This window comes from Python bivittatus, unplaced genomic scaffold, assembly GCF_059951505.1.
Source record: "Python bivittatus isolate LINGU-HERP-01145 unplaced genomic scaffold, Pbiv_v1 ctg000020_np1212, whole genome shotgun sequence".
Taxonomy (NCBI): domain Eukaryota; kingdom Metazoa; phylum Chordata; class Lepidosauria; order Squamata; family Pythonidae; genus Python; species Python bivittatus.
Window position 1 is genome coordinate 70,404,691 of NW_028277030.1, and position 21,079 is coordinate 70,425,769.

Sequence of the window (21,079 nt, forward strand, 5' to 3'; positions counted from 1 at the left end):
AACATTTGGATTTCAAATTAAGTTGCAGCTTTTCCTAGTAGCAGTTGCTCAAGTGTGACTGCAGTTGAGAAGAAGGTTGCAGATGTGTACCATATTCTTCTGTTGCAACAACAATAAAAAAGAGTCCTGTGGAATGTTAATAAGTAACAAATACATTATGTCATCATCAGCTTGCGTAGACTGCCACTCATGTCCCTGGATGCATGAAATATTACAGGGACAAGGGAGGTTGAAGAAAGAAAGAAGAAAAGGGACAGGGGAAACAGAAAAAGGAGAGGTGAGGAAATGTAAAATATAGAAGATGCAACCAATAAATTATTTATAGATTAAGGCTATTAAAACCATGGCACAGGTACTCTAGTACTGTTGAGCTGACATAAATACTTGGTGCTTGTTTAGAAATAATGTTGAAAGTCATAATTAATTTAGCTCAGTTGTTTAACCTTGATATTGGTCACTGTATTTTCCTCTACTCAAGAATGTCTGTTTGAAGGTCAAGGATTGTTGAAATATCCTCTATGGTTTTTGAAGAAAAAGGAACTGAAATTATAATTTGCTGCCAATAATTAGTGCTTGGATAATTAAAATCATTACTGTGTCTCTTTCTTTTTTTTTAAACAACTAAACCATCAGACAATCCAGATGAAGCATGTGGACTTTTGCCTTAGAATTCATAAAGGATAAGGTGTCAGGTTTCTGTTTGGCTGGCTCAGATTTGGCTGAAGCACCTAGGTCAGTGTTTCTCAACTTTTGTTTAAGACGTGTGGGCTTCAGCTCCCAGAATTCCCCATTCAGCAAGGGAAATTCTGGGAGTTGAAGTCCACATGTCTTAAAGTTGCCAAGGTTGAGAAACACTGACCTACAGACTTGACCCAGCATGGTGTGGGTCTTTACTGAATATTAGGACAGAAAGCACTTCAAAAGTGATTACTTTCTGACTGTTAAGGCTGCTACCCACATCTTATACCTTCTTAGGTTTAAAGTTGGTGACTTTTTCCTGATGCCCTTTTCATGGCTTTATGCAAACCTTGCTTCTCATGCTCTGTGCTAGAACACAGTTAACTCTTGACATTTTCAGAATTCTTCTCCTAGGAACCTCTGGCTCCCAATGAATCTCTCATATAAAGCCATTCTCAAAATGCAAGTTTATCAAGATAAGCAATGAAGTTGAAAATATATGGGTCACACTTCAATTTGCATAATCTGCTCACATTTTAAGGGCATCTGCTTGAGTTAAAAATGAAATACAATACATGCTTTTGGCACTCTGCATTTAAAGGTTTGGTTGGAGAGATAATGTAGTCTTTCTGGATGAAGTATGGAAGTTTGTCACACAAGCCATTTAAAATGTATTTAAAATGAGATGCAAATAATTTATGGAGCATATTATTCTTCCCGTTTCTTTACCTGATTAATGCATTGGAATTGCAGAGTATGAAAGCCATATTGTCTTAAACAGGTGCTACTACTGGCCTTTGAAAAATGTCCCTTATGGATTGTTTGGACAGATGTCAATTAATCTCTATAATGCCACATGGCTATTTTTCAATAGAACACATCACATCATCTTTCCTTCTCCTTCTCCTTCCACCACAAACCCCATCCTGTGCATGGGGAGGATTATATTTTCTACTTCTATATGGATCTGGGCAGATTCTGAACTCTCAAGAAGTTCCCTGCCTCTCCCCCGCACCCAAAAAATTAAAATATCACCAAACTGTTCTGAGATTTCAAAATCTTGTAATATTATAGAACTGCAATGCTCAGGGTAGTTCAGGATTAGGGATCTGGGTAGGGGAAGAGTCTTGGAAATTGCATTGGCTTTACACATACATATTGGAGCTGCATACCAAAAGCCAGTGGGGCCAAAGCTCAAAGAATATGGAGATAGTGTGATTCTCTTTGTTGAGATGTTCTGTGTTGCCTCAAGTCTAGTGGTTCTAACAGTCAGAAGAAGCTCCAGTGCCTGAATTGCCACAGCCAGCTGCTAGAACTGCCAGTTGAGGGGCTCAGAACAATGTGAAGTGAAGCAACAAGGCCATTTCACTTCATTTTAGAAGCGGGGGCAGAGGGGAGGGATCACTGCTCCATGCAAACCTATGTCAGAGTGAAGTGCCCTTTCAAAGCTTGGTACCATTGTACTAGGAAGTGTCCCTCAAGAGAAGGACTAGACAGAAAAGCACATTTCTTTTTCTTTTTTCTTTTTAAGTAAATCACCAAAGGCAGCTATTCAGTAAACAGAGAAGTCCCACCATCAGCACCATCACCATTTAAGAGCCTAAGAGCACTCTTAGGTTCTAAAATTCCAAATATGCCCACCAGTTCAAAACCACTGGAAATTCAGCTCTAAAACAAATGAAGAACTCTGTTAATACATTACTGTACAGCTCTCCCAGGCTAAATGAATAAACTAGACAAGCTGTCACAGACTGAGATTGCTGAAGTGGTTACTGTTGTTTAGATTATGAAACAGTATTATTACTTTCATTTTAATGAAGATGTTGAAGCATAAACAGAAAGTATTTGTGTTCAAAGCAATAGGTGGACTTTTTCCAAATCTACAGGAAGCTTCATTTCTGATGCGTACTATAAAGATATACAAGTATTATCTTGCTACATCTTTATATTCAAGTTAGAGTGGCTATTGAATTGTTGGGATTATTGGTATTAATTAGTTTTACTAGCTGTTAGTCACCCTGGAACTTTTATTTAGGAGTGGGATTAAAATATTTTAATTAGAGAAATAAAATATAGTAATTAGAGTCTGAAAAATGGAATGAGAAATATCTTTATTCATTATGTGTATATATCTGTCCAGTTGTAGAAATGTTTGAGTGGATTACATGATACTTTAAGGAGAAAAAAAACAGAATACATATTAAATATCAATACAATCAGTGTCTATCACCATTAACAATACAATGTCAAGATTATCATAAGGAATCTGAACAGGATTTAGGCCAGATCCCTTATGCCAATTAACTCATGTCTACCCATGTTTAAAGTACTTCTGATGCTGGTGTTTCTTATTTGGTAATTGTGGAATCAATTCCATGCAATCACTGTTGTCTCTTTAAATTGTTCTCCTTTCTATTCTTTCATTCCTGATATTTCTGTGGCTGCCTGCCAGCTTGCTGTTGACTTATCCTGGACAACCATGATTAGGAGCAACTGAAATAAACATCCTTTGCAAGCATTTGTTCAGATGCCCTACATAAGACTTCCCTATCTCTGCTAAAAGCACTTTGTGAAGCCTCTTATGTAAAGCCCTTGCCAGACTCTGCAAAAAGCTTTTCATGAAATTTCAGTCAGCTGTCCTCTTTAATAAGATTCCTGCTCTTTGTGCTTATTGGGGCAAAGATGCAGTGTGAGAACCTGTGCTTTAGAGTCAAACAGATGAAAAATATCCACCCCCAGCTTTTACTATGAATGATATAACTGCACTGGCAGCTCATGTTAGAGCCCACCTCTCTAGGTCATCTGGAAGAAGGAGTCACAGTCATTGGACCTATCAGCAGTGCCACCTAGAAGATGATGGAAGGGATGTCAGCAAAAGCTCTTAGCAGCAAGCAGCATTTCTCATCTGAAGCCCAAAGTAGCATTAAAGTGTTCTGCTCTCTCTAACCTTCACTTCCAAATCAAATACCTGCAGAGGCAATTTTCTTTGAAACCAAAGTAGAGGAGGGTGGAGAAGCTAAGCAACAGAGAGGAATTTGATTGTTGTAAGTATGGAACTTGTTCATGCCACTACAGGCAAAGAGCAGTTGCCTAATGGGCAAGTGTGGGAGTCAAGGGAAAACAGCTGATTGGTAAAGTGGGGGAGAAGGGAAGGGATTCCCCAGTATGGACAAAAAGAGAAATGTCACACTTCCCTCTCTGAGAATGGACAATGGAGTTTTGTCTGTTAGGAAGTTTCAAATGTTTGATAAGCCTTTGGAAAGACTAAGAAAAAGGAGTCTTACTGGACTAGTAAGAGGGTTGATCTAATAGTGGAAGGAAAAGTTCAGAGCAAAATCTCAGTTGCTCAGGAACAAATGCAGAATAGCACTGTAAAGAACTGAAAGCTGGTGAAATCATTCCACAAGCAACCTAGGATTCATTTTAAAAACCCTATGTACTATAATTCACTGACATTTGCCCCCTTCTCCATGTTTTGTAATAAATAACAAAAGCTACAACTCTGTGCCTTTTTGTCAACATATTTAGATTAGCTGTGAATGAGGCTACTGAACTGAGAGTTATATTCTCAGAGAATAACACCTGTTCTGGGGAAAAAAATAAATACATCAGTGCCTGTAGAAGGAATGGAGAGCCTCTCCTCCAGATGTTAGGTTACCACTATCATCAGCCCCATCCACACAAGCAATGGGAGAGGATGCTGGGAGTTATAGCTTAGCAAAATCAGCAGATTGATAGAACTCTCAGCCCTGGTCAATGGAATACAAAACTTGGAGATGGCCAGTGCAAAGCATTCAAGGGATTCCTGCTGAAATAGAAACCAGGTCTGAAGAATGTAAGTTAAGAACTCTGTAGAAGAATCTCGCACCTCCTTTTCAATTTACATAACATTGTAAATAAATTATGTACAGATTCTCAGGGCTCAGTCTGTCAGTGGGCTAACTCACTGAAAACTGCACACAGCAGGACCACATTTAGTATGGTGGGAGAAACTGGCAAAAGAAAGATCAGTGGGCTGCATATGGCTGGGGGCTGCAGAGGAAAACATTCCCGAAAAGAAATTCCCCCAGTGCATTCCTATGAGAGAAGCAATTGGTCAACAGCCTGGGAAAGCTGCCAACTGCTCTTCTAAATCCCCTCCATGCAACATGGCCCAGAGCAGAGCCTCTGCAGCCTGTCTTCAGCTTCATGCGCAGAAAGCATGGGAAGCGCAACGAAAAGCACTAACATCCACACCCCGCCTTAGTTCATTGCCCAAAAGAAAACATTGACATCTCTGAAGGCCACTGCTGGTAAAGGGGTTGGAAAGAATTCCAGGAGCCATTCTTTGCACGCTTTCCCTATTCCTTTTGTTCGGTTGTCAGGGGGCCTAGCGGATGTTCTGCCAGCAGTGTATCCCTTTCATGCCAACTTCTGAAACTTAGGTGAGCCCCATACTGGCACTGTCAGCCCTTCAAGGTAGACCAGACTAGGAAACCAAAGTTATGAATGCTAATACTATTTTTATTATAAGGTTACAGTAATAGAATCTTGCAAGTCTGGATGCCCTTCCCCACTCCCTTCTTTTATCTACAGGAGAACTAGGGAGGGACAAGTCTGAGACGCCTTCCCAAATTACATTTCTGCCTTGGACTCACATTTCTTTTATCTGACTGTTGCCTTGTTTGTGGCTCTTCCTCCTGTTCCTCAAGGTTATTTCTACGGCCCATTACGGGCATATTCCAGCTCTGACATTGCTGTTCTAGATGATACCAAGAGTGAGCAGCCTTTTGGGGACTAAAAGCAGCACTTTCAATGGAGAAGGCTGCAAAGTGGGTGGGGAAACACTTGTGAGAGAGAATAGGGCTTGGGGCAAATGTGGGAATCTTCCTGTTCACTTGATCAGAGCAAGAGGCAACTGGCCAATCCTGATCTTAGAAAAATACGACAGGGTCATACTTGGATGGGAAATACAACTAGGATTAACAGTACATTGCGTAGTTAAAATCTTCTTAGAAGGAGGCAATGACAAACCAATCCTGCATTGTTTCCAAGAAAAAAAAATGACATGCCCATGTAGTCACCAGGAATTGAGCTCACTCAAGAAACATTTTCTTTTTTTTTTGGTTTTGATTTTTTTCACTGTGATATGTCTGTTGTAGAGCATATGTTTTAGCTATCATTTGTTTCCTGCCTCTGGTGGAAACCATGGTGTCAGTATCCAGCAATCATAGTCAGAAGCTCCAAGGGCCACAGGAAAGAGAATTATATTATTGGTTTACAATTCTAGTCTTAGAAATATACTTCACACTAGTAGGTTCTGCTCAGTGCTTACAGCTGCAGTCCAAAAAACCTTTCTCTCCTTTTCTGTACATCTCAATCAGCTGTTGCTGGTTGTGTAACCGTTTCTGTTAACCTGTGTTAACCTCAACTTGAAATGAGATTCATGTGGCTTGCAGCTGGTCGGATAATATATTATGGCCCTGGAATCAGAGTCCTATGATTTTTCTTGACCATCCCACTTGGAATATAAATATATTCCTCTATAAATCACTAAACACTGCTACAGATGGGGCACCAGAAAAACTCAACCAGATGCCTTTTTCAGTTGTTCAAAGAGCTTTGCACACCTTGTCATTGCTGATCTTTCAGATCTGTCCATCTGCTAGAGGGAAAAAACCTGGACTTTCCAAGAATTGTTGAAATAAAACTCCCAGCAGCCTCAACCACTGTAACCAATGTGGAAGGGTGCTGGAAGCTGTTAATCACCAAGCTCTAGAGGGCCATTATTCCTTTACCATTAAAGTAAAGGGTGATGGTTGTTATGGCAAGGATCCCCAATCTTTCTGGGCAGTGAATGCATTGGACATTTGAGGATCATGTTGTGGCTGCTTACAGAAAACAGCTACCAAAAGGGAATTTTTGAATTCACAACATCACTTTCACAGTGGTGATGGCCAATAACAAAGTAACAATTTATCTGAAGGCAAATCAGTGAGATGCCTTCCTGACAATCTCTCTTTCTTCCTGGATACTCAGCATCAACTCCTGAAGATGGAATTGGTCAAGAGGATGGACAATCACCAAGAGAGGAATCTGAGGGTATATAGGTGCCGCATTGTGGATCTAGATATAAAGCATGTAAGTATTCAAAACTTGAGTCTTTGAATACTTGCAAGCCACAGATTATCCACAGCTATTTAATTCAATTTCCAACTCAGATTATATATTCCTGACAGCCCTGGTTTAATCCCTGAAATGCCAAGATAATACCATATATCAAATCTGTACCATATATCGAACTAGTGCCATATATCAGTCTCCGTGGGATAATTATCTTGGCTCATTGATGCATTTAAATTTCTCTAAAGCAATGATTCAGCATGTTATCTGTAGGAATGAACTTCTACATTCTACTTGGATATAGATAGTTATGTTTGCTTAAATTTAGTAACATTAAACTCAATACCCTATGTGTTCCATAGTTGGTTATCCTTCTCACCGGAATAAATTATGGGCTATCAAATCCTCTGCCTTTATCCAGTGGGAGATCTGTCTTGTCAATAGTAATGCTTTCATACAGCATCTATTTATAGCAGGTTTCCCCGGGTACGTTGGCTTACAAGTCCCATAATCCTCAATCAGCCCCAAAATTGATTGTACTGGATGGAGATGTTGGGAGTTAACATTCCATACAACTGAAGTGCACAGCTTGATCATAATTTTAAACTTCAAAAGTCTGTAGAAGAAAATTTTGCACTGAAAATTAGTTAGATAGTTGGATGCCACCAGCTATTAGTTGCCACTGGCTAGGTAAGCTAATCTTTTTTTCTTTTTCACCCATGGTCTTAACAGGCAACATCTTTCTATGAGCAAGTGACAATCGTTCCTATCATCTAATCTGGAGAATCTTGTATTGAAAATGAAAAATGGCATCTGTACACCAAAATTTGCCTCCACATTTTTGGAATAAACTCAGCACTATCAATATTATATGGGTTACTTTCAACTATGTTTTAATTTCTATTATTCAATTTTCAGAATGAATAACTGTTTTTGTTTTCATTCCTCCTCTCCTGCTGTAACCAGTATATGGTTTTCTCATACGTCATAACAGTTCTTATCTGTTGGAATCTCTCCACTTTATTTGTAATACGTTTATTCAAGTTCAAGATGTATATTCTGCCTGCCTGCCTTCTCCAGTACTGGTCAAGGACTATATTTGTAGAATTCAATTCAAAATGAACTGGAATAACTTCATGACTCTTCTGTTCCATTTTTGCTGATGTGCTCACCATCTTCAGTGTTTTATGAAAGATAACGTCAGGTATTGGTGAGAAGAGAAATCTTATCTAGATGATGTTGGAGGACATTAAATTTACCATTCTCTATGAACTGAGAAACACAATAATGCCAAAGAGGAGAAAGAGCACTTGAAAAATTACTTCAGCTCAATTTGTTTTTGTGGTGTTGACAGAGAGGCCACAAGGTGTATTTTTTTTAGACAGATTACAGCCAAAGGGTTGCCTTGCTATGCTATTTAGAGAGAAAACCAGATCCATCAGAAGCTTCTCCATTTTCCCATAGGGAGAACTTCAGTTTCTTTTTGTAAATGGAAAAGCTTTTATTTTTAAGCACCACCATGTGTGACGTCGGATCTAGGTTATTCCTCAGGAGACTAATATGCATAGCTTATCCCACCATAGTAATCCAACTGGGTTATGAAGAAAAGGACCTGTAAACTCTCTCCTGCTAAATATGAAGTTGGTATTTCTGTATTATCTTCACAAATAAAAATAAAATGTTCAAGCTTTAATTCCTTCCATTATTAATGTTTTGCCTCCTTGCTTCATCACTTCCTATCCAATGTCTGAATTGCAACAAAGTACTAAGGAGCTTTGGCAGGAACAGTTCATTTTTAAAGGCTGTTTTCTTCAATAAGTACAATGGTATTGTATAGGCTCAAGCCACTGAAACATTTCCCAATTTATCTTTTAAACATAAGTGTATGAAATGGTCCATTGGTGCAATTAATTAAACTAAGAGGTGTCACAAGCCATTACATTTCAGGGGTCTGGTTGGTCTCCGAAATAATTTGGATCAAAATATTGATTCAAGGAAAAGCTTAAGATATTGCATTATCTGATGATAATTCTAAACCATTCTGTGGTCTTAATTTTGTTAAGACAATAAAGTTATGCATAAATAAGGAGCGTTGTACGTACATATACTCATCTATTTGAAAAGACTGTCTCAGAACTTGTGCAGGCAAAATTGACAACAGTGAAAGATCATCTTTAGATGCATATATTTGAATGGCAGTTTCATCTCATTCTTCTGCCATGTATTTGTGATAGGAAAGTCTTATTTTTATTGCACAGAAAACCATAGGGGAGACATTTCAAGTAACCGGAAAAAGTTTTGTATGTTCTGGCAACTGTAGTAGTTGGTGTAGGGAAATGGTTCAACATAGCACTAATTGCTATTTGTTACATTAAGTAAGTGTGGATTAAAAAAAGATCCTTGGCAGGAAGAATGTGAGATCAGTAACAGAAGAAAATGCCAAAAGAAATAAACCAGGGCAGGAGGCCATAAAATACTATGGAGAGCTAGTGGGCAGGGCAGGGCAGGGCTAAGAAGAAGGATTTGAAAGTAAGTGCTGAACACAGTGGGTAGACAAGGCAGAAAGAGATGCACTGTGGAGAATGAGAAGAGAAAGACAAAGAACTGGAAGAGAGAGGAATCAGGAGAGGAAGGCTATTCTGAAGCTGGCCCACAGTTAGCTACAGAATGCTGTTCATTACTCTGACAAGGAGAGATGGCAGCAAGAAATGGAGGCATTAAAATGTTTTACCTGAAGATCCAGAGATATATTGGACACAGCATGACTACTCTGAGCCCTAAAGGCACAAGGACTCTTATAGTAGGAAGAAGAAACTGCCAGTTACTTCATGTCAGTATTGGTATTGTAACCATCTATCTGCTTGCTATCTGCTTCCTTGATCAATATGGAGTCCTTCATGGGGGGACTGCCACCAGCCATATCTGTGAGCTTGTCTAAAATAAGTTCTCAAAGGTACACTGAAGTCATTAGAATTTATTGGACTCCATTATGAAAAGGATTGTCAAAAACAGATTTTGTTGGAGATGTAATAAGGATAAAGATCCTTTAAAACACATGTTTCTACAATGTCCTATACTTATCATGTTTTGGGAGAAAGTAGTGGACTATATAAATATGATTGAATGATAAAAGCTAAAAATTTCAGAGGATAATATTCTTTTGAACTATATACCTAGCACATGGAATTTGACAACTGGACAACATAAATGGATTCTCCGTGCCCTTACTATGGCCAAAAGACTGATATTGCAGCATTGGAAAGATAAATGCATGGCCCCTTTTATTCAATGGACTGAAGACCTGCTTGCACTTGCCACTTATGAGCGGATTGCCTATAGAGGTAGACTTTGTATGGACAAGTATAATGAAATATGGGACTCATTTATACAAAATACAATAGGTTTAAAAAAAATTATAGTCATATAAATGTATTAGAAATACATACTTGAATAATATTTGCATCAGATAAGTATATATAGCATTGTAATTGTTTACTGTTATAATGACATAGTAACATGTTTTTTTCTTGTATTTCACTTTTTTGTTAAAGCACTTTCTATGTGTTTTTTTTCTTCTTAATAATAAAAAATAAATTTAAAAAAGGTAGATCGAAGCTTCCTTTACAGAGCTAAGACTAATTTCTTCAGGACGTGGATTGTCAGCTTGTTATCTTGCATTCTGAGATAATGGAGAGGTGAAGAAACTATCTTAAGATTAATGCATACTATGGTTTGCAAAATCATTTCCAGCCATAGGTTCATGCTTAACTGTGCCTTGGATATTCAGATACAGTACATAATTAGAATTAAGTGCTAAATTTGCAGAGAGACATAGAGATTTGAATGGCTTGCTTCCTGGAAAGTCATTTTCCCTCTCCTTACAACTTTGTGATTTTTAATAACTTTCTGTTCTCTTTGAAGCAAAGCAAAGTAATGCGGCTACACATGCACACACATGCAGAGATGGTCTGAAGCAGCAATGTAACACACCTGCTTTAATTATTTTTTTAAAAATGCCTTGAATATGCTCCTGCATGTTGTGAAGCACTTGTTTGGAATGCTTTGTACAATCCTGTAATACAAAATAGAGCATCAGAGTCTAATTCCTGTAGCGGCTGGTGTTTAAGTGCTTACACACGTCCCATCCCATATTACTGGAGGTCTCTGATAGAACATCAGAGCCTGAAGATTCTATAAATGATAACACATTGAATAATCCCTACATTACAGAAAGGGAATTACGAAAACATTTTGAACTTCATGACTGATTTTCCCAAGAGCAACTTAAGAGTATGCTATGTTATTAAAGATCTGTATCTTTTCATCTTACTGGCAGAGGAAAGATTTGAATAGAATGTATCCTGGTGGTTGCTCTAAAATCCTTCAGTACATGCTTAATTGTATTTGACACTCCCAAATGTCTTCACCAACACAATATATATTCTGCCAGACTGAATGAGTATTGGGAAATCCATTTTTCTATTTTCTCCTCTGTAAGAAAATAATGACAGCTCCCACAATAATTTAACTTGGCATTTCAGCTTAAAGCTACATATAAAAACTAAGGGCATTGAACTAAAGCTGAAATTAACAAACTACAAGGTTCTGCAACTTACTGGTTGGGCTTTGTTTACATTGGTATACTACTTTGTTTCTAAAACATCACAGTCATGGGTACCCTGGCTTTCCTTCAAGAAGTTCACATCAGCATTCAGAAGGCTTTAAAAATTTTTTTTACTTTCACAGCGATCAAATCAGGCTAATAAACAGTTGCTTATCTTTCTAAGCCAGTTACTGACTGATATTCATAACTAAGCATAGATTTGTATTCAAGTGAATAGTCAGTTCGCCCAAACAGACATTCAACATGCTGATTTCTTCCAATAATTTTGTTATATTACATATGAGCATCCAAGGAATTCACAGGGATTTGCTTAAAATGTAATTAAATTATTCTTTTCTGTGTTAGTAAAAATTCAATATTCCACTCAGTTAAGCAACAATCACACTTTCTTTATATAAGTTAAGAAAGAAAATATCATGTTCCACCCCAATATAAGGTAGAAGGGTGGTAATAAAATTGTGTTGATTCTTATTAAAGAATCCTATATATAAGATCAGAGGCTACATATAAACACTTATAGACTTACAATCATTCTCTCTCTCTTTTCACACATCGTCTTCCTCTATCATTCCATTCTCTCCTATTCTCCTATTGACTTGGAAGATTACTGGTTTTCTGCTGCCATTCAAGAAAAATCAAAGATCTGGTTGCCAATGATCTGGCTGGAAACCAGATTGCTTAGTTTCCTCCCATCATTTCCAGCAGGAAACTAGGTATCCATTATGCTGATCCTAGGACCACAGATTGCCTCTTTCAAGCCACCTGTTTGACTATGTGTGCTGCCAATTTAAGAGTTCCTGTGTCTCTTTACTGCCATCAGACGGTTATTTGGATTTTTGCAGCAGGATCTGGTAGCCCTACAAATACTTATAAAGTTTTTGAGTGACATATTTCAGAGTAAAGTTGAGATTCAGATGCTGTTAATTCATTTGTAAATTTAGGTAATTGTGTGATGACTTTGAACCCGTAGCCCATATCTACTGCTGATCTGTGATGTTACTGCAGGGATCTTTTTTTTGCAGGGGGAATAATAATATAATATCATGCACCTCATATATCATAGTCAATGTTACATTATTATTTGTGATATAATTTGCTTCACAAACTTCAGGTAAAAATATCATGATTAGTAGGAGTGTGAGAGGGTATAAATTATTAGAAATACCTGCAAATACTTCCTGATATATAAGCTTAACTACTGTCAACCATAGTTTATATTAAAATGTTTTAAATGCTTGCCTTGAGTGGTGTTGCCATGATCCAGGTAAAGGAAAACATTCAAACAATGCAAGTGTTTTAATAATCACCAATGGCTTGAAGTCTGCTTCAGTCCTTACTGCCTGATCAATAATATTTTTTGAGTTAATTGCCTTGAGCTATAGTGCCAAGGGCAGATTTTTAAGCAGATTCCCTTGTTGCATACTGAAGTCCTATTAAACTGGGCATCCTGAATAGTTCACCCACATTATTCACCATGTTATTTTTCAAAGTCAAATTAACTAACTCCTATTTAGGCTGTCTCTCCCTCCCTTTCTTTGTATCCTTCTCTCACACAGCATGTCATAAACAACAGCAAAACAGACCAAGGGATTCAGCCTTCCTGGGATTGCAAAGGATCATGTCACTGCTTGTTAGGTGCAAGAGTCATTATAAGCGGAAGTGTTAATGGATCAGTGAGTCATTTATGCCACTTCATATATCTGGAACATCTCTCTGTGGTTTCCATTCCAGTTAGGGATATTCTTCAGTGTAGGTATAAAGAGACGAGTTACAGAGCTCACTAACACTTCTAAGCTTCCTTCTTCAGTGTGTTTCACCACCAAAAGTAAGAGGACAATGCAAGAGTAATTTCTCTTAGCAAAGTGATAGCATGACATAGAACTGTAGCACTCTTATATTTTTTTGTGTTTTGGAAAGGAAGAGCATCTTCAAAAGAATTAACTCTCCTCTGTTGGGTCACACCGGTTAATTCATTGTATCTCCAGCCAGGGGCATCTGTGTGTGGGTGAGGTGGGGTCAAAAAAGTCAGGATAGCACCTGCAGCTACATAATTGAAGCCCTGGTCCTTTTACCTGCATTGCAGCTGCCATCTTGACTTTTTTTACAGCCCCCTTCTTCCTCACACATATGTAGATCTACCACTATATAAACTCAGATATTGACTTTTTCAAAGTTACAACACAAAAGATGAAGTGAAAGGAAATTGGAGAGGAGGGCCAAAACACCTAAACATTATTTTCAGTCCAAGACAGGAGCTGCCCTCTTCCCACACCAGTCAATTTTATTCAGCTCAAGTTAAAATGAAAACCGCTTAAAAATAAAACAAATAATTGTGCCAGATACTGGAAGCTGTTCTGGTAGCAGTGTTGCTGCAATGACCTTCTATTCCAGCTCCAAGCTTGTTCCTGACCCATCGAGATTTCATAACACAGTTTGTAACTGCCGGGCTTTGAACCTCAGCTGTTGCCATCAGTTTGCTTGTGGTGCAGAACTGTGGTACTCCCTTCCCTTGCGAAGGGTGCATTCTCACAGTGGCTCTTTCTTCCTGTCAACTGGAAGACCCACAAATTGTAATGTTGCAGTGCTTTCCATCAACCTGCCCATATTAAGGGGAAATATAGGGGAAAACGAGCAGCCGGTGGACATGAAAGGAAGATCAGACTGCAGTCCTGTTTGTCAAGTTTGTTCCCCTTGAGAATAAACAGTGACTGAATCATTGGTTTGCTCATTAAGTGGCAAAGCGGCCTGGTGGGAGGTCTTGCACAAGGGGCCTGTGAGTCTGCGGCAGCCTTCTCCCCTCTGCAGCCCTGCAAAGCCAGAGCTGCCACACAGCGCACTCCCTGGTGGGGTAATCTGGGTCAGTGCGTTGCTGGCAGCTGATCTGCCTGTTGCGCTGAAGCAGCACGACAAGATAACTGGCAGCAGGCCAGGGGGAGGGGGAGCAGATCCCTTACTTCACACTAGGGACTGCTGCCAGCAAACAGCTCAAATACCTGTGAGAAGTTTGAGATGATAAGAAATCGCAAAGGGTGGGCCATCGAAAATATGTAGGCTGCATTTTATGCAGAGGCACCTGTCCAATTTCACTTCTGGCTCAGACCACTGAAAAATTAGCTCATTTTTGTTGGGCTGATGGCAACTGGCTGCCAGCCAGAACAAGGCAGCTGCCAAAGAGGAACCATCCTCTTCTCTCCAGTTCATATACTTCGGTTGCCAGCCAAGATCTATTGGGTTTGGCCAGGGCTCTGATTCTCATCTTATCTGGATAGAAATAGGGTATTCCTTTCATCAAGCCACTTACTGCAGGGACCAATAAGCATGGTGCTCATGGATGTCAGGGACTATCTGCCCTCCCAAAATCATTATCTGAAAACTCTTTTTTTAAATGTCAACAATTCCTGAAGCAGTAACATATCAGGAGATTGCCAGAATCTTAGACCTCATCTGAGAATGATGAAATCCTGTGAGAATTGGAGTTCTTGCATAAAATCTCAGCATTTTAGGCAATCTGGTGCAATTTTAGCTGTTTCATTAGACAGGTTGATGCAATGGTAACTCTGGTCAGAAAAGATTGCTAACTTATGGCTTATGGTATCTTTTGAGAATTGCATTAAGTGGAAAAACGTAGTCTCCTTTTCATAATTTGGATGGAAATTGTGCCCACTAAATGAACAGAACCGCCATTATGCTAAGTGGTTTCCTGTCATGATTTAACAGTTTCACTTAAAAAATACACTCCCACACATACTTCCTTGCATACTGACCATTAAGCAGGTGTAGATACTCTGAATATACTACACACTCAATATACAGAATATACTGTAACACGCTCAATGCTCCTTGTTTAAATTTGAAGTTAAACAATCCTCAGGATTGCTCCAAAGCATTTCACCACCACCACCCCCTCGGTTAGTGAACCTATTTTGGCAGCTAAGACAGAAAAATTTACAAGTGCCTTTTTTGCTCCCTGGCACAAGAAACAAAATACTAAATAACTACAGTGTATTGTTCTTTTATAACAGCCATCAAAAGCAGCTGTCTAAAGTGGCTGCTTCACTCCGTCCTGTCCCTGAAATAGCATGTGAAGGAGTTTCTTCATTGGAAGACCTACACTTCAATGGTAGGGGTGGAAGTGGAAGAATAACATAATAACGTAAGTGTCTTTATTCCCAATACGTTCCATTCCATCCAGTTGGAATTGGAGCTCCTAACTAAAATAAGAATTAGAACTACAGTTGATGCTTAGTTCATACCATGTTTAGAATGCACACAACTTACTGATTTGGGAATGGAACATGATGTCTGAGTCACCTCAGTCCACATCTGAGCCTGTAGATTTAATTCTGGAAACTGTTGAGCCATCTCTTGGTTCAGCGTGAAGGTTTAACAGGGTCCAGAAGGAGACTGAACATTCTGGACTTCTCTGAAGGGTTCTGTTCCCAAATCAGACACTTCTGTAAATCCTTGGTTATAGGATGCAGCTAACTCAAAACCTTGCTTGTTTGGTTTCAGTTTAGATGTTTGTGCATGCAGCCATTGTAATTTATATACTATGATTTATAGATTACCATGCTGTGTGAATTGAGCCAATTGTAGTTTATTCAACAGCCAATACTTAAACAAGCCATGGCTTAATGTAATGTGTGATCCTAGCCACTATGTATTGAAGTAAATGGATCAGTAGTCTAATTTCAGATATGTACCTCCCTATGTCAAAGCAACCAAGAAAATCTGGCATTACAAAGAAGCCTTGGTATGGATATTGACAGTTGTGTCTACCATGTGCTCTGTTTTTTCAAAACTTAAAAAAACATAACACCAACATCTTCATTTGAAATATGTGAAAATTCATAGATCTTTTCCCACAGTTTTTTAACTGACAAGTTCTAAGCTTTTTTGTGCTATCACATTGATCTTGATAAACCTCTCCATTCTACTCCTTTCTACCTTGATAGGATAGTAACCAAATTGGTTGGGGTCACACATCACATGAAGCCATAGGCATAATATGATCTGTTCAGTCTTGTGTGAACCAACCATTATGGATTGCTCATTAATTCATGGTTAAACAAGCCATAACTTAGCACAGAATGTGAGCCTAGTTATCAGGAGAGATACTTGCTCATTATACTCAACAACATATTACACCCATTTCTTAAAAAGAATGAGTTTTGTTTGAGGACAGCTTTTAATTGCCTACTTTATAGTTAAACAAAATGGATGAAAAGTACCATTCTACAGTATTTTAAGACCACATACATAACCTTCTTCAAATGTCATCTGAAAAAAAAACTAGTAGACAGTTCAGATCATAAATAAGAGAAGCAATTTGCTTTGGCAGAAGTCACCATTTGCAGAGTGCAATTTGCTAAAATTGTCATTTTTACATAGTCCAAGGGTGTAATTCCATGTAGAACATATTTCAGTAACTTTGTTGGAAGGTTGCCGAGGAAGACCAACAACCAAGAGAAGTTCCAAGGACATAGGTTACTTGATAAGAATTGATAAAATTGCAAAGATATATTTCAAAGAACAAACTTTTAATTGTATAGGAAGAGAGATAGAAATAACTATTTGATAACATGAAACTACAGAATCTCAAAGTGCATTAAGATTTGATGAGCCTAGTGATTACGTAAGCAAACAAGAGGTTCAAGTCTATTATTTTTGTTATTATTATCAATACATGCCCTTCAGAAATATTTATTAAAAACATTTGTTTGCATATAATTAATTCATATCTATTCACAAACTATAGTAGTGGCTTTTTCAACAAATAGCAGCTTTTAATAATGCGTGCATTAGATATTTTCATTAAAATATTTTTCAAGATCATGCATGCACAGATATTTTTAGATATGGACACTTTTTAAATAATATATACAGTTCTAATTTTTAAAATTTATTTTAGTTTACAGCACGTTTTTAGAAATAAAGGCTCTAAAGTAGAGCTTGTGTTGGGTAATGGGACCATTTCGGCTGCATCTATGTAACCCTGTTTACTGTATTTCAAGTACAGCCAAATTTACTCTGGGTTGAGTCTATTACTTAAATCACCAGTGTACTCCCAATCACATTCTGTATTTTAAGTAATTTATCTGCAATTCTGTATCCTCTTAAGGATTAATAATGGGACTTATTTCTGAGTAGACGTCTATAGCAGGGTTCCTCAACCTTGGCGACCTGAAGATGTGTGGACTTGAACTCCCAGAATTCCTCAGCCAGCCATGCTTGTGTGAAGTAAATGCTGGCTGGGGAATTCTGGGAGGTGAAGTCCACACATCTTCAAGTCGCCAAGGTTGAGGAACCCTGGTATATAGGATAGCCCAGGGAGGTCTTTTTATATATATTTGTTTTGCCTGTTTGCAAAGGTATTTGCAGAGTATGACAGGACTCTGTTCAAAGTCTCTGAGTGGACTCCACTGTGTTAACACTTTTCTCATATATAGCCATCATCTTCCCCCTCTTAGTATGCCACTAAAAGGCTAACAGAACAGAGGTGCCTGGATCTGCCACCTGGGCTGCTCGCTTGAGAAGAAGTGGCGGGGGGAGGGAGGGTAGAGAGGGTCCCAGCTCTAAAAAGCAAAGGGGGGATCTAATCAAATTGATTCTGTTACTGAAGCAAGCCATCTATCTTTTGGCACAAATGGAAATACCTTCCTCTTTACTAAGTCTGGAAAGATGGATGGATGGATGGATGGATGGATGGATGGATGGATGGATGGATGTTCAGCTCAGATTTATTGGTGCTGATATTGTTTAATGTTTGTTTTCAGAATCCCTAAACCCTTGTTATGGCAGAAGATTGTTGGAGAATGAAGCTAATACCATTAGGTTGTCTTTGTTCTCTGGCCTCCAACAATTATAATTGTTTGCAGTGGATTACTTACTGATTGATTGACTAATTCAAAGCATGTATACTTTCCTTTCTTTCTAAGGCTTAAGGTAGCAAATAGCTACAGTGACCAGATCTGGATTGCAAAAATCCAGGCAATTGTTAGATCTAGATCCAGATCTTTGCAGCTCAGATGTAGCAGCCCTATAATAAATACAATTAAAATTGGCTTCATTTGTTTTACTTCCTCAGTGTCTTCTATCATCAATGTCCATCTGTCCCCTAACCCAGACCCCTCTTTCTCCCAGTTCAAGTAGTAAACTATTTGAACAACTCTATTGTGGTTATTCTGATACTTCTGTTCCAAAGCAGCTAAGTGTTTGTACCTGGATGACATGCATTTTGTGAGTGTTTATGTTGAAATGAAGGGATAGATTGATTCACATGCATATGATCAGACTTTTAAAAGATTAAAGAAGAAAAGAGTCTCCTTCTCAAACTTCTGCTCCAAGGAGGCAATACCAGCAGCCAGCACAGATAGTGGCCTTAAGTGTCATATCCATTCTGGTTGCTATGATTCTGTTGCTCCTGGTCCCTTATGGAAGGGGAAAGTATAAGAATTCATAAAGGGCAATCATCCAAGATGTAAAAAAATTGGGCATCTACCAGACAGCAGCAAATTTGCGGTAGATGTAATTAAAATGCTGATTTATGACTGGGGAGACCCAGATTCAAATGGCTTCTCAAGCAGGATTATTGTACCTGAGCTGCAAATCTCCAGTTGACCAGTAGGTGGCAGTAAATAGGATTTTGGCCTCACTTTGCTACCATCTAGTGGTCACCTGGAGTTTTGCAACTGGAAAATGATAGCCCAACTCTCAAGCCAACTCTCAACTTTGAACCAACAGATCAAAATAGGCAAGTTAAACTTAAAGATCCAAAGAATCTCCCCAGACTGCTCTTCCAAATGAGCAGAAATCCCAACCCCAGCCATTTGCTTGACACAATGGAATCACTGCTCTGCCTACTGCTATGGTCCTTGGCCCACCACAAAACAATTCTAAACATTCTCCATTATATAAATGGACATTTCTGGAGGATCACAAGTTTATGACTGTAGTTTAGCGCTGATATGTTTTAATAATTAACAGTAAAATGCAGGAAGTATTCAGGAAGCAAAGGCAATATTCCCTTCCTTTCTCCTCAATGAATGAGCCAGCTTATTCCACAATCTTTAGCTTTTTTGATAATATTGTTTGTTGCATGCTTAGGCACATCACTGAATAGGTGTCAAAAGTACAAGCTGATTAAATCTAAAAATAACGTTCCCTGTCAGCATACTGTTAATGGTTGCAGGTCAATGTTTTAGATCCTGCAATGAATTTTTATGACAAAATGTTGGTAAGATATGAAACTGCCAGGTACAAAGGCCAGAATTCATATTACTAGATTTGAATGTCTCCCATTGCTAAGAGTGTGACTATTATAATCTGCAGGAAATGGAAATACTAGATGTGAGCTGAGGTTGTTAATATAGTGGCACACAATGCAAGAAAATAGAAGCTTTAGTCTGCAAGATATTTATAATGAGATATTTTTCTTTTTCCTGATCACTTTACTTCCATGAATTTCAATCAATTCAATTATGTGGAACCTTGGTTCATTTTGGTTATAGAATACAGTGGTACCTCAGGATACGAACTTAATCCGTTCCATGAAGCTGGGCGTATCCCGAGTTGGTCGTAACCCGACGCAAATTTCCCCATAGGGTTCAATGTAAATCCGGTTAATCCGTTCCGCCCTCCGAATTTGGTCCCACCCCGAAGCAAATTTTCCCATAAGGTTCAATGTAATTACCATTAATCCATTCTGGCATCCGTGGGCCACACGTCAGGGATGGGAAAACGGCCGGGCATGGTGCGGCGCGGCGCGGTGAGGCGCGAAAACGGCTGGGCGCGGCGCGGCGGGAAAATGGCCGGGCGCGGCGTGGCAGGAAAACGGCTGGGCGTGGCGCGGCGCGGCGCGGCAGGAAAACGGCTGCGGACTACGTGTCAGGGGCAGGAAAATGGCCACGGACCACGTGTCAGGCCGGAAAAATGGCCGTACCCCGAGGCGGAGTTTGCACATTGAGGTAAATTTTTGCGGCTGGAGCTGGTCGTAACCCGAAAAGTTCGTTAGTAGAGGCGTTCGTATCCCGAGGTACCACTGTATACTGAAATGCTCTCAATTTACGTGCATCAGAAATAGCCTGCCAATAGTATGAAAAACAGGCTAAGTTGGTTTGCATATTGATATGCCTCATCCACTCTGGCAACCTGCTCATATATACAAGCCACAATAGATGAGATTATTTATCATCACCATCATCATCCTCATCATCCCTTCTTTCTATGTAACATTTTCACTACTATTTTTACAAAAACGATAAAAACAATTAAACCTGTAAAAAATGCAAAGCAGTAGGGAAAAAAAAACAAATAAATAAGTAATTCAGAGATCAAAGATCCCTATTTTTTATTAGCTGATGTATTTGAAGCACCAAGTTAAGCAAAAATGTTCCAGGGCTTCTAAAAATCATGCCAAACCCAGGAGAATCACAAATTATGAATTTGTTTTTTCAAAGGGAGCCAATTTTGTCCAAAACTGACTTTTATTGAATCTGGACCCTCTTTGACTGTTTCTCCTCTGATTTAAGTTTCAACATTCAGCCCATCACTGATTTTAGAAGACCAATCCAGGCTTTTCCAGCTGTCCAACACCAAGACGGAAGAGTTGTAGTGTTATTAGTGATACATCTTAATAGAAAAAAAAGCTCACAGATATTTAGTCATGCATGGTCT

At 38.8% G+C, this 21,079-nt stretch overlaps 1 long non-coding RNA gene across 1 annotated transcript; it reads left to right on the forward strand.

Moving 5' to 3' along the window:
- The first annotated feature begins 225 nt into the window (after window positions 1–225).
- On the forward strand, window positions 226–8,403 carry LOC112540340 (uncharacterized). The gene is made up of 3 exons (XR_003084408.2): window positions 226–277; window positions 6,697–6,798; window positions 7,513–8,403. It is a non-coding gene; the product is annotated as an uncharacterized LOC112540340 (long non-coding RNA).
- The last annotated feature ends 12,676 nt before the right edge of the window (window positions 8,404–21,079 follow it).